Source organism: Meles meles, chromosome 14, assembly GCF_922984935.1.
Source record: "Meles meles chromosome 14, mMelMel3.1 paternal haplotype, whole genome shotgun sequence".
NCBI lineage: Eukaryota > Metazoa > Chordata > Mammalia > Carnivora > Mustelidae > Meles > Meles meles.
The window spans coordinates 74,790,840-74,807,234 of NC_060079.1; positions in this window are offsets into that span (position 1 = coordinate 74,790,840).

The window sequence follows — 16,395 nt, forward strand, 5'->3', positions numbered from 1 at the left end:
TTGAGAGCGAGAAAGAGCAGGGGGACAAACTAAACTCTCCTGCTGATGAGGGAGCCTGATGCGGGACCATCCCAGCATCCTGAGATCATGACCTGAGCCGAAGGCAGTTGCTTAACTGACTGAGCCATCCAGGTATCCTCCCGTGTATTTTTCATTTTAGCCATTCTGATAAGTGTGAGGTGATACCTCATTGTGGTTTTGATCTGCCTTTCCCTGGTGATGAGTGATGTTGAGCATCTTTTCATCTGTGTATCTTCTTTGGAGAAATGTCTGTTCATGTCTTCTGCCCATTTTTAATTGGATTATTTGAGGGGTTTGGTGTTGAGTTGTATAAGTTCTTTATATATATTGGATATTAACCCATATCAGGTATGTCATTTGTAAATGACATTCAAGTAGGTTCTCCCATTCAAGTAGGTTGTATTTTTGTTTTGTTGATTATTTCCTTTGCTGTGCAGAAGAAGCTTTTCCTTTTGATATAGTCTCAAAGGTTCATTTTTGCTTTTGTTTTCCTTGCCTTAAGACACGTATCTGGAAAAACGTTGCTATAGCTGATGTCAGAGAAATTACTGTGTGTGCTCTTTTCTAGGATTTTTGCAGTTTCAGGTCTCACATTTAGGTCTTTAATCCAATTTTGAATTTTTATTTGTGTATGGTGTAAGAAAGTGGTCCAGTTTCATTCTTTTGCATTCAGCCATCCAGTTCTCCCAGCATCAATTTTTCAAAGAGACCGTCTTTACCTCATTGCATATTCTTGCCTCCTTATTATTGACCATGTAAGTATGACTTTTTTTCTAGGCTCTCTTTTCTGTTCCATTGATCTCTGTGTCTGTTTTTGTGCCAGCACCATGCCATTTTGATTACTACAGCTTTGTAGTATATCTTGAAATCTGGGATTGTGATACCACCAGTTCTCTTCTTTTTCAAGATTGCTTTGGTTATTTGGGGTCTTTTGTGGTTCCATACAAATTTTAGGATTATTTGTTCTAGTTTACTCCTTATATTCATAAAATCATAACATGACCACTATGGAAAGAAGAGGAATTGTTAGAGGATAGGAAGAAGGAACTGGCGTGGTTCAGTTTGAGGGCTGTAGTCATTGCTTGGGTGATAGGAGGCAAGCCTGAGTCCCCACCAGTCAACGCAAGGACAGTAGTTGGAGTTGGAGGTTGACCAAGCAATGTTCATTGACTGGTTAAAGAGTCCAGATTTAGTGGTTTTCTAGTGAACAAAAAATGTGACTCAAATATAGGAGAGGATGTAGCAATTGGATAATAACTGTCATTGAGTTAGAATGTGGGGAGATTAAGGGAGGACAATGAGCCTGAGTCCCCGCTACCATGCCAGCTACTCTCTGAATAAGGCAAGTGGCCTCTTGGCTGAATTGGAGTTCAGGATGTTGCCTTGGTTTGTGCTCTTTGTTTCCATGTCTGTGCTGGGCAGGGCTGGAGACAAAGCTGCAGTAACCCGTGAACACCCCGTACGCACTGAAGAAATAAGATCCAGTGGGTGGGATGCCAAGAGCTGTCACGGAGGGAAATTCCAGAACTCTCGGTCTGTAGGCACACAGCAGTCCTCAGGAAAATGAACTGTTGCATGAACTCTCTCCTGTCTTCAAATAGAATTTGATGAGTTCCTCAGTCAAAGGCAGGTTTTAGAAGCCGCTCAGGGCCTGGGTGCAAGGATGGCCTGAGCCACGCCAAGCCACCTGGTGGAGTGTGACTCCCCCTCCACCATCTGGCCTCCATTTTTATAATTTTGTCATTCAAGAATGTTATATAAATGGACTGAAGCAGTAGGTGACCTTTGAGACAACTTTCTTCACCCAGGATAAGTCTCTGGAGATTCATTCTGGTTCTGCGCATCCGTGGTTCGGTCGGATTTATTGCTAAGTGGTATCCGTGGTATGGTTGCTCTGGGTTTTGTTTCCCTCACTGGAGCACATCCGGGTTGTTTTCACTTTAGCGCTATTGTGAATAAAGCCTCTATGAACATTCTTATACAGGTTTTTGTGTAAACGTAAGCTTTCATTTCTCTGCGATAAATGCCCCAGAGTGAAATTACACAGTTGCATTTCCCTAATGATAGGACATTGGACATTTTTCATGTGCCTATTTGCTATCTGTATATCCTCTTTGGCAAAATGTCTGTTGTCCGTTTTCTAACTGGATTGTTTGGGGGGGGGTCCGGTTTTTGTCTTAAAGTTTATTTTTTGGGGGGGTACACTCACATACTGGGTGTGAAGCCCAGTTAAAAAAGAAAAAGACAGAGACAGAGAAAGAGAAAGAAAGTTTGTTTTCTTTAGTAATCTCTACACTCAACATGGGGCTTAAACTCAGGACCACAAGGTCAAGAGTCACGGGCTCTTCCAACTGAACCAGCGGGGCACCCCAGACTTTTTTTACTGTTGAGTTCAGCTCCCCATTTTTATATGATGGATGTATGGCCCGTTGCAGCGTGGAGGCCTGGAATTCCCGAAATTAATCCGTTAATCCCACTGGTCTTTGCTCATCCCCTAGATCTCTTAGCCAAGGATTAGCAAGTAGGGGCGGAGGGGGGCATGTGCAGCTGAAGCCTTATTTTCTGTTCGGAAGGAGGGGGACTGTCTGCAAGAAGGGAGCCTTTCCTGTGTGTATTTATGGTGGCTAAGAAGTGGGACGAACATTGTTTCCTTCCAACTTGCTTTCTGAGAGAAACGTGAGGAGGAAGTTTTTGTTTAAATTTCATTTATCTGACAGGGAGAGAGAGACACAGCGAGAGAGGAAACATAAGCAGGGGGAGTGGGAGAGGGAGAAGCAGGCTTCCCGCTGAGCAGAGAGCCCCATGCGGGGCTCAATCCCAGAACCATGGAATCATGACCTGAGCTGAAGGCAGAGGCTTTATCCCACTAAGCCACCCAGGTGCCCCCCCAAGTAAGGATCTTAAGATGCAGATTCTGGTTCACTGGGCCTGGGAAGGGTCCAGAAATTTTCCATGTCTCACCAGCTCCATGTAATGTGATGTTCTTGGTTCCTGGCCGCAGGGCCTAAAGACCACTGGAATCTTTGAGTCCCCTCCCCCTCGTAGAGAAGGAAGCAAGACCCAGATCAGTTAAGCAATTTAGCCAAAGTCACCCACAGTGCCCACAACCAACCCCTCCCTGCCCCCATCACTGACAGCGCCCCACGAACCCCACCACCCACGGGGAAAATGACATTCTTCTCAGGAAACAGCCAGAAGGTCCTGCTAGTGTGTATTTAATAAGCTCACGCATTTTCCTCCCAAGGATTTCTGCAGTTTTAGTCTTGTCTTAAATGGTTTGTGTCCACTAAACAGATTCTAGGCTCTTTCCATATAAATGAGCACCTGTTTCATAAACTGGGTTTCATCAAACCAGCCAACGAATAGTTTTCAGGGTCTGTGAGAGTAAGATGCTGTCCATCTTGTTAGCAGCTCTTAGGGGCTGAATTGCGTCTTCCTAAAATTTCTGTGTCGACGTCCTGACCCCCAGTACCTCAGAATGGGACTATATTTGGACATAGGGCCTTTAAAGGAGTAATTAAGTTACAATGAGGTCTTGGGTGTACCAGTATGACTGGTGTCCTTATAGGAAGAGATTAGGACACAGACACACATGGGGGAGGATGCTGTGAACACACAGGAAGGAGAGAAAGGAGTCAGGAGAAACCAAACCTGCCAATACTTTGATCTTGAACTTCCGGCCTCCAGAACCAAGAAAGAACTTGATGTTGCTGAAGCCCCCAGCCTGTGGTGCTTTGTTGTGGCAGCATCAGCAGCAAACTCAGATGCCAGCTATTAGGATAGAGACAGACAGGCCGTAACAAAACGTCCTTGGCATATTCTGCAGAAAAGCGTGCTAGCGGGTGGCGGTCTTTCGGCAGCGACGGCCAGGTTGCTGATCCTCGTCTCTGGGAAGATGCAGGCAGGGCGAAGTAGAATGTCCGTTTTCCAAACTGCACACCCTGCCACCACCAGAGATCTCACTGTGCTTATTCTAATCAGGCTCAGTCAAAAAGAGGAGAAAAAAAATTCATAGCAGCATTATTCACAACATTCAAAAGATGGGAACAATCCAAATGTCTATCAACAGATGAAAGGATGAACCAGCGTGAATGCAGAGACAATGGGAGACTATTCAGCCTTTAAAAGGAATGGAATTCCGACACGTGCTACAACACGAATGGACCTGGAAAACATCATGCTCAGTGAAATAAGCCCAGCATGGAAGTATGCATATTCTGCGATTCCACTAATAGGAGGTACCCAGAGGACCTCATATTTCACAGAGATGGGAGCACCTGGGTGCCTCAGTCAGTTGAGCATCTGCCTTTGGCTCAGCTCATGCTCCCAGATCATGATCAAGCCCCACATCAGGCTCCCTACTCAGTGGGAAGTCTGCTTCTCCCTTCCTCTCCCTCTACTTCCCTTCTCGTGCTCACTCTCACTCCCTCTCTCTCAAATAAATAAATACAATCTTTTAAAAAAATTCATAGAGACAGAAAATAAAGTAGGTGGGAGATTCTGTTCAATGGATACAGAGTTCATGTTTGGGATGATGAAAAAGTTTCAGGTACAGAGAGTGGCAATGGTTATACAATAGTATGAATGCATTTGATGCCACCAAACTGCAAATTGAGATGACAATGATCATGTGGTGTATTCCAGCGCAATTTTTAAAATTTAGCATAGATCTGGAAGTTAATATTTTTAAAGAATATTTTTTCAAATGGAAGAGAAACAATGCCCTTAAGGTGTTTCACTCAGTCTCATCCTCTAAGCTGGGGAGAAGGTCTTGCTGGGAACGGAAGAAGGAATTTTTGGACCTGGCAGTGGTGGGGCCAAGTCCAGACCCTGGGGGGTCTCTCAGGGGAGATTTCTATGGCCTCCAGTCAGCAAGGGGAGGGAAGTTAAGAGCTTAGGAGGTTAGAGAAGAGAATGGAAAAGGTCCAACGACCAAGTTCCCCTCTTTTTGCATTCTCTCCGCACTCACACGCCCAGAGGCTGTTTCCCACCCCTCCCCAGCTCTGGCTGGCTCTGCCCCAGAGTCGCTGTGTCTGAGCCCTCAGGTGTCCACACCTCACTTTCCCCCTCTTCGCCTGTGAAAGCATCATCTTTCGAAAGGCAGAATCGTGACTCTTCTACAGACTAGAACATGCTTGCGTGTGAAAGATTTAACTTAACTCGTTAATTAATGACAGACCCACTAAGATGTTAAAACCAGATCCAATAAGATTTAGAATTTCAGAGATTTACATCCTCTCCGGGACAGTTGTATTTCGCATGGCTATGAATGAGACTTATCGGCATCACCAGAGACAGGAGACATGTGACTGTCAGGTTTCTCCAAGCTTTCTAATGCTTCTACAGAGTTGTAAAACGATCCAGTCGAAGACTATCAACGGTGCACACACCCTCATAGGACCCGGTACTCCTGGCCAGCCTGGGGGACAACACCCCAGCATTTCACTAGAAAAATACTAATTGTAGTTTTTTCCCATTTCTAAATCTTTGACAGTTTTTCTGGCCTTTTTTCTGGAAAAAAGAGGAGAGAGAGACACGCGGGGGAAGCTGTGTGATGAGGGGCAGAGGCAGCCCTAAGGATGCCCAGCAGGCTGTGAGAAGCAGGGACAGGAAGGAAGAGTCCCCCCCTACAGGTCTCAGGGAGTTGGGGGTGGAGGTATGGCCCCCTGACACCTTGCAGCAAGGCCCTGGCCGGACTTTAGCCGCCAGAACTTCAAGAGAACAAATTTCTACCTTTCTATGCCACCTGGTTCGTACAGTCGTACAGTTTGTGACCCGTCATGACCCATATTCAGTAAGGAAATGTGCTCTGAAGTGGGGACAGAATTGAAATTAAAATATCCATCCGAGGGAGCTCTGGAGCTGTCCCTTCCTCGGGGCTAATTTGACTTTGACCCGGATGATGGATACATAAGAGTGGTTTTCCGGGAGGTGACTCTCTTAACCACCCTTGAAAGGGATTCTGATTATTTTGAGTTTCTGTTCTACTGAAATGTGGATTCAGACCACAGATGCCTTGATCGCTCTGAATGCCTTTGACCTGAGGGCTTTGGCTGAAAGTGCGGAATTCCAAGGGAAATAGACGCCGACTCACCCATTAACCTGCTCTGACCACTCCAACTGTCCCACTCAGGGCCGGCTGCTGGGGCTCTGAGATGACAGCTTTAAGGCAGAGGACACCCACGCTACCCGCCGCTGTTGACGATGGGGTACTACAGGGGACAGGAATAGGTTTGGGGTTTTTTGTTGTTGTTGTTGTTGTTTCAGTTTTTTTGTTTTTCACAAGATAGGAAACAGCAAAATCTGCTCTTCTCTGGAAATTGCTTTCTGGACTAATAACATAGAAATGTTTTCAGCCAGTCCATTACTTCATGCCAAACCTCTGAGGTCTGAATTGTCTTAGCCACACCTTAAAACTCTTGCCTCTTGGTGCCGTTCCAGACCAGCAACATCAGCATCGCCTGAGAACCTGTTAGAAATGCAGATTCTTGGGGCGCCTGGGTGGCTCAGTCTGTTAGGCGTCTGTCTTTGGCTCAGGTCATCATCCTGGACTCTGTGCTCAGTGGGGAGTCTGCTTCTCCCTCTGCCCGTCACCCAAACTGGAATCTATTGCCATCCGCAGGGATGCACTGTCTTAAGGCACTGGCTAGCCTTTCCGGCGGCTGCTTCACCACGTCCTATCGTAGCTCGTTCCTCCTTCCTTCCGCTGCCTGTGCGGGACTACTGTGCACACAGGCACCCCTGCATTCATGCAGCCGTCAGCAGACACCCAGCAAAACATGTGCTGTGGTCCATTTGGTGGGCGGGTCCCCATGAGTCCGGGGCTCTGATGGGACGTTAGTTAACCTCCTTCAGGTGGTAAGGACCAAAGATCCTTTTCAGATCTTTCCAGGCGGCAGCACTGATTGTAAAGAAACAAAGAGAAGGAGCATCTCTTACTACAACAATCCGGGAAAAAACGTATCAGGGTATCTCCGAGAGAGACAGAGGGAGAGAAACGAAAAGAAGTAAGACAGGAAATCATCTTGATGTCTAGGCTCCATGGAATCTTGGAATGTTCTTCAGGACAGGTAGTGAGACCAGCCTCTTTGGCAGTCCGGTGTTTGGTGTCCTTTGCCGCTGGCTCTAGGAACTGCATTTGCATATAACAGGCCTTCCTACATCTCTGCCTCTTCTGTGACTATTTCTGCTTCTCAGTGCCACCGCCCACCCTTCCGTGTGATTGTCGTGAGGCTTGTTTGCCAAGCCAAGACTGCATATTGCTTTCTTTCAGTCTGGCTGCCAGCGTGGGGGTTTCTCTGTCTCCATTTCAAAGGGCCCCCGGAGACATCCGCTTGGGTCTCCAGGGTCACCGTGTCAGCAGCGAGCTTTCCCATCTGCGTGGAGAATTGCTACTGCCGGTCTAGAGGGGGCAGCTCTCTCGTGGGCACCGGTCCCTGGCTAGTCACTGGTGGCCAGGACACAGCAGGTACAGGTGAGAACCTGTTTATTGTCGCGGGGTCCACAGGGGCCTTCTGGGGGTGATAGGTGCCCAGGTGACATCAGAGCCCTCTCTGGGTTAGAAGAGAGGTCTAGGAAGAAAATACAGATCTTAAAGTCATGACTGTGGAAGTCGATGGTAGTTAAAGCCTCACATGTGGTAACATTGTCCAAGAACGATGGAGAAAGAAAGAGAAACGGAAGGCCAAGGTCACACACAGCTCCTAAGGGGTAGACGGAGGGCCGCTGGGACATGGGGTTGAGCACCTCCTGCTCACCGGGCTCTGTGTTTTGATGCTTTACATAAAGCACCTTATTTATGAATGAGAAGACTGACCGAGGCTCACAAAGATCAAGATCAAGCAACTTATAAATGACAGCGGGGAGATACTGGTGTAGTTTTGTCCAATTCCAAGATCGTTACTCTCACTCTGGTAGGTGAACTATGTTGGCCTCAAGGATATGGTCTGAAACATGGTCGTGATACCGGGGAGAAGAATAGTTTCTGGAGGAAGGGATTAAGAGAGAAAGCCTCTGGAAGGTGCCTCTTTGGGCAATTAGAAATTTATCGGTGAAATGTCTTTGATTTGGGAGAGTCTGATTGCGATGAATTAAGAAGCCTGGCAAAACAGACAATGAGGGTCAGCTGTGAAGGGTAAGAAGCAGGGGAAGCCTCGTGTTGCGTTGTGTTGTGTCCTGTTGTGTTGTTGTTTGTTGTTTTACTGAGAGGATGGTCCAGTCGGGAGACAGAATCCATGCCAGTAATTTGAACAGAGAAGGTTTGTTTATTTATTTTTAAAATTTAAATTCAATTAATTAACATATCATATATTATTGATTTCAGAGGTAGAGTTTGATGATTCATCAGTTTTATATAACACCCTGTGCTCATTACATCATGTGCCCTCCTTAATGCCGTCACCCAGTTACCCCCTCTCCCCAGCCCCCTTCCCTCCAGCAACCCTCAGTTTGTTTCCTATGATTAAGAGGCTCTATTGGTTGGGGCGCCTGGGTGGCTCAGTGGGTTAAAGCCTCTGCCTTCAGCTCAGGTCATGATCCCAGGGTCCTAGGATCGAGCCCCACATTGGGCTCTCTGCTCAACGGGGAGCCTGCTTCTCCCTCTCTCTCTGCCTGCTGCTCTGCCTGCTTGTGATCTCTTGTCTGTCAAATACATAAATAAAATCTTTAAAAAAAAAAAAGAGTCTCTTATGGTTTGTCTCCCTCTCTGGTTTCATCTTGCTTTATTTTTTTCCTCTTTTCCCCTATGATCCTCTGTCTTGTTTCTTAAATTCCACGTAAGTGATATCCTATGATAATTGTCTTTCTCTGATTGACTTATTTCACTTAGCGTAATACCTCTAGTTCTAACCACATCATCACAAATGGCAAGGTTTCATTTTTTGATGGCTAAGTAATATTCCATTGTGTATATCTACCACATCTTCTTTATCCATTCATCTGTCGATGGACATCTAGGCTCTTTCCATAGTCTGGCTGTTGTGGACATTGCTGCTATAAACATTCGGGTGCACGTGCCCCTTCGGATCGCCACATATGCGCCTTTGGAGTAAATAGCCAGCAGTGCGATTGCTGGGTCATAGGGTAGCTCTGTTTTCAACTTTTTGAGGAACCTTCATGCTGTTTTCCAAAGTGGCTTCCCCAGCTTGCATTCTGTGTTGCAGGAACAAGATGGAAGACACTAGAACAAGGGCAAAAAGCCCTTTCCACCTGCAGTGTCTTCCCCTGCGCCCCCCCCACCCCCCCATGTCTGCTGCAGGTAAGACTTCCCATTGGCGGCAGGTGCCAGGAGAAATGTTTACAGGGCCCAGCCCCAGCATCACAGAGAAGGGCAAAGAAGGATGGATTTGCAGCTCCAAGGAAACAGTACATCGACGACTGGCACAAATGGGATAATACTCAGTGGAAGACCAGCAGAGGTCCATATTTTCCCTGTGCGGGTTCACTCATGTCCAACTCCAGTGACAGCACTCCCCAGAGAATTCTCAAGCCATCTCTCATCCTATCAGCCCACCTAATTCAACTCTAGTCTGGGAGCTCCCCCTCCTTTCTCTGATGGACTCTGAACGCACATCCACACGCTTGGAATTCAGCTAAGTCCATTATTGTCATCTGCATATGAAGGCCCTTCTCTTATTTTTCGCTTCGTTTCCGAACCTTGGTCTCATGCCCACTCCACCCCACCCGGTGTCATCTGCTTCGTGTGTGTCCTTGGATACGTACACGTGCACATGATTTTTAAAAACACATAGGACTGTTTTGCATATGTATTATACGCACATATACATAAATATGGATACACACACGTACATACATAGAGTATTGAGTCATGGGTCTCATTCTGTTCTGTTTTTTTTCTCCTCTGCAGGCCGTTCTACCCATGCTGCGCTACAGACCTCTTTTTTTTTTTTAATATTTTATTTATTTATTTGACAGAGATCACAATTAGGCAGAGATGCAGGCAGAGAGAGAGGAGGAAGCAGGCTTCCCGCTGAGCAGAGAGCCCGATATGGGGCTCGATCCCAGGACCCTGAGATCATGACCCGAGCTGAAGACAGAGACTGGGACACCCAGGCGCCCCAGCACTACAGATCTCTTGTTCACCACGAGCTGATGCAAAGCCCTCTGCAGGCCGCACCCAGGACACCTGACTGCCCCTTCCTTTGAATATTACCAGGCAGACTCTGACAGCCCACTCCCGCAAATGGCCAGGATGAGCATCCCTGTGCACGTTCTCTTACACACCAGAGCGAAGATTCTCAGAGCTGCCCCCGGAAGTGCGATTGCTGGGCGTACCATGCGGGGATTTTACTAAGTCCTGCTCAGGGTCTCCCAGAACACCGCACATTCGACAGTCCAATCTGCGCTGCACGAGAGTTTCCATTTCCCTACGTCCTTGTCAACAATTGCTATCATCTGACTTTCTTTTTTCCTTTTTTAAAAGATTTTATTTATAGGGGCGCCTGGGTGGCTCAGTGGGTTAAAGCCTCTGCCTTCGGCTCAGGTCATGAAACCAGGGTCCTGGGATCGAGCCCCGCATCGGGCTCTCTGCTCTGCAGGGAGCCTGCTTCCTCCTCTCTCTCTGCCTGCCTCTCTGCCTAGTTGTGATTTCTGTCAAATAAATAAAATATTTAAAAAAAAGATTTTATTTATTTATTGAAAGAGAGAACTAGAGAGAGTGAACATGAGCAGAGTGAGGGGCATGAGAGGGAGAAGCAGACTCCCTGCTGAGCAGGGAGCCCAATGCGGGGCTCCATCCCAGGACTCTAGGATCATGACCTGAGCCAAAGGCAGACGCTCAACCAACTGAGCCTCCCAGAGGCCCCTATCATCTGACTTTCTAATTCTTCTTACATTATGGGTGTAAAGTGGAATCTCATATAATTTGCATCTCTTTGACTAATAGTGAAGTTGAGCCTTTCTTCACGTTTCCCTTTTATATCCTTGGCCCATTCTTCTATTGGTTTCCTGACTTACTTTGTTAATTTCCTGGTATGTTCCAGATAAGATGTCAATGAACTTTACTGTAAAGGGCCAAGATAGTAAGCATTTTCGGATTTGCAGACGGTGTGTTCTCTGCTGCACCAGCTCAGCTCTGCTGTTAAAGCATGTAAGAGCTATGGCGATCCGTAAATGCACAAGCAGGGCTGTGTTCCAATAAAACTCACCCCAAAAGGTGGCAGGGTCAGATCTGCTGCCCTTTGGCTTCCAGACATTACAGGACAAAGCACAAATATGAAATCAGGCAAGCTCTAAGTGGTAATTCTCTACTGAACATTGTTTAGCCACTGTTTCTTCTTCTAGAGATTTTATTTTTAAGTAATCTCTTCACCCAATGTGGGGCTCAAACTCATGACCCTGGGATCAAGGGTCCCATGCTTTTCCGACTAAGCCTCATTACCTGCTATTGAGACACCTGCTGTCTCAAGACTCTTGGGTTCAAGAGCCAAAAACCCAACTCAAACAATGTTAATTTAGAAACTATATACATTTTGGCTGGAAATGTGTACAGCCGAAAGGTACGAAGAAGTCTGTGTCACCGAAATGAATTGGACCCTTAACCACTGAGCCACCCAGGTGCCTCATAAAGGTTGTATTTTTTTTAAGATTGTAGTTTTAAAGAAAATGTATTATTCTTTGTGGTTCAAATGGGTTTCAGTTTGGATCAGCACAATAATGCAGCAGAGCAGAGCACTCTGTAACTCGGGGGCTTAAAACAACAGGTATTTCTCACTGGCAAGTAGGAAAGTGTCTGTTGAGGTTCGGCCAGTCTGGGCTGGGGCAACTTTGTTTCCCACTGCAGGTGGAAGCTTGGCTGCATGGGTCTCTCCTTCTCCACACTGCGGTGTGCTCTGCGGGGGCCTGTTCTTCTGACAGTGATGGCAATAGTGCAAAGGGCAATGGGAAAGAGGCGAGGCCTCTCAAGGCCTAGGACTTCAATGGGCCAGTAGCCAAGCTCAAAGTCAAGGGGTACGGGGGATACTCCATGCACACCAAGCCGATGATGTTGAAGCAGAGGGGGTTGGAAGATTTGGAGTCATCGACTCCATCTACCAATAAGAAGGTGAAATCTATACTCCATTCCCTAGAGTTCAAAGTCTCCCATTGTCTGGTCCACTCTATTCATCCAATCTCCAACCCAACCCCCCACTTTGGGCTATTCATCTAGGACACAGTTCATGGACCTTGGGAATCTTCTAGAAGCCGGACAAGATTGGGCAATTGCAGACAACAAACCCTATTCCAACCACAGGCCAAATTTAGCTCGCTGCTGCTTTCCCACCACACAAAAAAGAGGGGGCAGTTTTATGGGTCTGCCTGTTATTGGTAGTGTTTATAAAACAAACAAATGTTAAACAAATTTTCCTCTAGGAAAGAGACCAAGCCAGAGATCTTCTTTATGATCTTTTATTTTAAGTTCTTTGGGGGGAAAAAAAATCTCCAGGAATTATTTTCTCAATAAACAATGGCAACAGTTTATTTTTGTGGGATTGACTTGAATCCTTCCCCATTTTCTTTTTTTGGATTAAGAGGTTGACTGCAGAAATGAGAAAGAGATAGTTTTTTATTCTTTTTTTGTATGTGGTTTCTCTGGCTGGAAAATAAAAGCTCTTCATTCTTTCTGTATTCAGTGCACTTCAAAGTTATAAAAATTTAGATAAAGTACATCAGGGTTATGGTTGTTCTAGATTTCAATCTATTTATAACTTCCTCATATTTCACATTAGTTTGACCTCAGGTGAAAGGAATGCTTTTGAAAAGTATAATGATTTGATCCTAGCAATGGATAGAGCAAAAATACTGGGGTCAATAAGTTAAATTAAAAGGCTTACAATAAAAAAATAAAAAAATAAAAAAAGAAGAAGAAGAAGGAAAAGAAGACGAAAAAAACCAGATCTGGCAAACTTTAAGTTGAGGACTGCATGACAATGGGAGAATTTCCCAGCCGTGTTCTCATAAAAGAATATTGGCGTGAAAAATGTTTTTCAAAGCGTACCAGAGTAAAAAAGTTTGAACTGGGAGAAACTCATTTCCTTATAGTCTGACTCATTTTCACAGCTTCCATAGGGATTTTCCCTGGATTGGTCTTTAGTGCCTTAACATATGTGTTTTGTTTCTTTTCTTTTCCACCAAAGTCTGAACAATGCCAAATGAGTTGAAGTTTCACAATATTGCCTAAAATATATGCTTCAGTGATTTATGGAGAGGAAAAGAGCAGGTTTCAAAACAATATATATACACACACACACACACATATATATATATATATATATATATATATATATATATATGAGTGTGTTGATCTAGAGTGAAAAAGAGATATATATATATACACACACACACACATTACACAGAAAAATGTGTAAGAACATGTCTATAAGGAAGACACCAGAATATGAAGTGACCTTTGTGTGTTAACTTTCTCTCGTTTTCGTAGGCTTAAATTTGTTTCTAATGAACCTATATTATGACCTATTTAATACTAAATGGGATTTTTTGGAAAAAGAGAATAAATATTTAACAATTTAGCCTCTTGCCTGAGGAATTCTGAAAGTCCTCTAACTTTACAGAAACTGATGACAAAACCTTCCGTGGGGAGCTTGTTGGAACGCTGGGAATCCCGTGGCTGGCTTTATTGTTTCATTAGGCAAAAAATCAGAGGGGGCAGGAAGAGTCTGGATCCCACCAACTACCTTCCTCACCAGGCAGGTCCTAACCCACACCTAGAGAAGCACGCCCTGCGCGGGAGAGATACACCCTAAGTCACCTCTGAACCATTTCACCTGCCACGTCTGCAGGATGGGGAAGCTGTCGCTCGACCAAGGGTCAGGCAGATCTTGCTAAGTGAGATATGAACTTATACTTACAAATGTTTCTCGTGCAGCGATGCTTTCAAAAATAATCACATTCATTGTGATATTATGGATAAGATTAAATACCAACCATATGCATCGGTTTAGAACTTGGCAGATGGCATTTTACTTCTTATAAATCAAAAGGAATTATAGATGTGATTTAAATTAATATCTCTTGGTGTTTCCAAATGTAGTCTGTTGAAATCGAGGTATCTGAGGACTGAAATTATGAGTTTCTGAACAAGGCAATCCCACAACTGGTTTTGGAACCTGCTGAGTGTTGGCCACCAGAGCTGAAGCCAGGAATCAAGAAATGGACTTTGCGTTCAGGGATTTGTGCTTAATCATCACAACAGTTTCAAGATTTGCTTTGACCTTTTGTTTTAAGTCTTAGAACAACAAATAAAAACAAGAAGAGGGACTAGGGAACCCCAGCCACATGAACAATTATAAACAAATAGTTCAGTTTGTTAGATGGACCATTTTGCCATCTTGGGTCAAGGCCAGTTATGCCATTGTGGGCAGGGGTGCAAAGGTTTAGCAAATGGGGATTAAGGAACAGCTCAGAGCAATTAGATCACATAAAGTCCTAAATGCCTAGTTTATCGGGATGAATCCAAGTTTGGCTCCTGTTGCTAAAAGAAAAACTAAAAAGCGATGCACATGTTACTTACAGGCAAACCGGAGGGCATGCCATCTATTATCAGCAATAAACAGATTTTATTCTTTTGTAAACGAGATTGTCAGGGCCCCGGGGATTTGTCAGCACCCGGATAATCCTGCAAATCATCTGCCCAACCGACCACAGTAATAGGAAATTGTCATAACAAGGCTGGTTAACAATCTTCTTGGCTGGTGCATTAAAGATGATTCCACAAAATCCAGAGGGTCTTAGCCAACCAGCCTTTATTATATGGTTCAACATTACAAGTCCACAGAGCCTACTAAGACTGTCACCTATGCGAGTCACTAGGCCCTCACTCTGGACAGCAGCTGGGACTTGGAGAGTTTTTAACACAGTATGGGATGCGAAACAGAGAATTCAGCGGATATGGGCATGCCAAGGTGTAGACAGCGTCCCACTCTCCATATACCAAGATGATGGAGGATGCCAGGCCCAGTACAGAGCTACAGCTTCATGAAGGTCAGACTGTGGTTTCTTTCTTTTCCCTCTTCTTTTTTTTTTTTTAAGGATTTATTTATTTATTTTAGTGAGAGAAAGAGAGAGGGAGAGGTTTTTTTTTTCTTTTAATTTTATTTTTTCATTTTTTAATAAACATATAATGTATTTTTTTTTAATTTTATTTATTTATTTATTTGACAGAGAGAGAGATCACAAGTAGATAGAGAGGCAGGCAGAGAGAGGAGGAAGCAGGCTCCCTGCAGAGCAGAGAGCCGGATGCGGGGCTCGATCCCAGGACCCTGAGATCATGACCTGAGCCGAAGGCAGCGGCTTAATCCACTGAGCCACCCAGGCGCCCCCATATAATGTATTTTTATCCCCAGGGGTACAGGTCTGTGAATCTCCAGGTTTACACACTTCACAGCACTCACCATAGCACATAGCCTCCCCAATGTCCATAACCCCACTCCCCTCTCCCTACCCCTCTACCCCCAGCAACCCTCAGTTTGTTTTGTGAGATCAAGAGTCACTTATGGTTTGTCTGAGAGGGAGAGTTTTAACCAAGCTCCTCTCCGAGCAGATCTTGATCTCATGACCCTGAGATCATGACCTGAGCTGAACCCAAGATTCCCAGGCCCAGCCACTGCACACCTAGGTGCCCCCAACAGTGGTTTCTTGTTTCTTCTTTTCACCTTATTGTTCTAGGATTCAAGTTTAGTGTTTTGAATAAGAATACATACACATGAATTTTAACCCACTGAGCCACCCAGGCGCCCCCTATACACGTGAGTTTTAAAAAATATTTTAACCTTTTTTTTTTTTTTAGATTTTATTTATTTATTTGACAGAGAGAGACTCAGCAAGAGAGGGAACACAAGTACGGGGAGTGGGAGAGGGAGAAGCAGGCTTCCTGCCAAGCAGGGAGTCCAATGCGGGGCTCGATCCCAGGACCCTAGGACCATGACCTGAGCCGAAGGCAGATGCTTAACAACTGAACCACACAGGCGCCCCCCTTTTATTATTTTTTAAGAAGGCTCTATGCCTGCTAGGCACCTGGGTGTTGAAGTCAGTTAAGCCTGGGACTCTTGGTTTCAGGTCAGATCATGATCTCAGGGTCATGACATTGAGCCCCGCGTCAGGCTCCACACTCAGCTCGGAGTCTCCCTCAGATTCTCTCTCCCTCTCCCTCCTATTCACTCACGCTCTCAAATAAATAAAATCTTGACTGAAAGGAAGGAAAGAAGGAAGCTCTACACTCAGTATAGGCTTGAAATCAGGACCCCGAGATTAAGAATCACATACTCTACCAACTAAGCCAGCCAGGTGACCCTCAAAAAAAATGCTTTTGGGGCGCCTGGGTGGCTCAGTGGATTAAGCCGCTGCCTTCGGCTCAGGTCA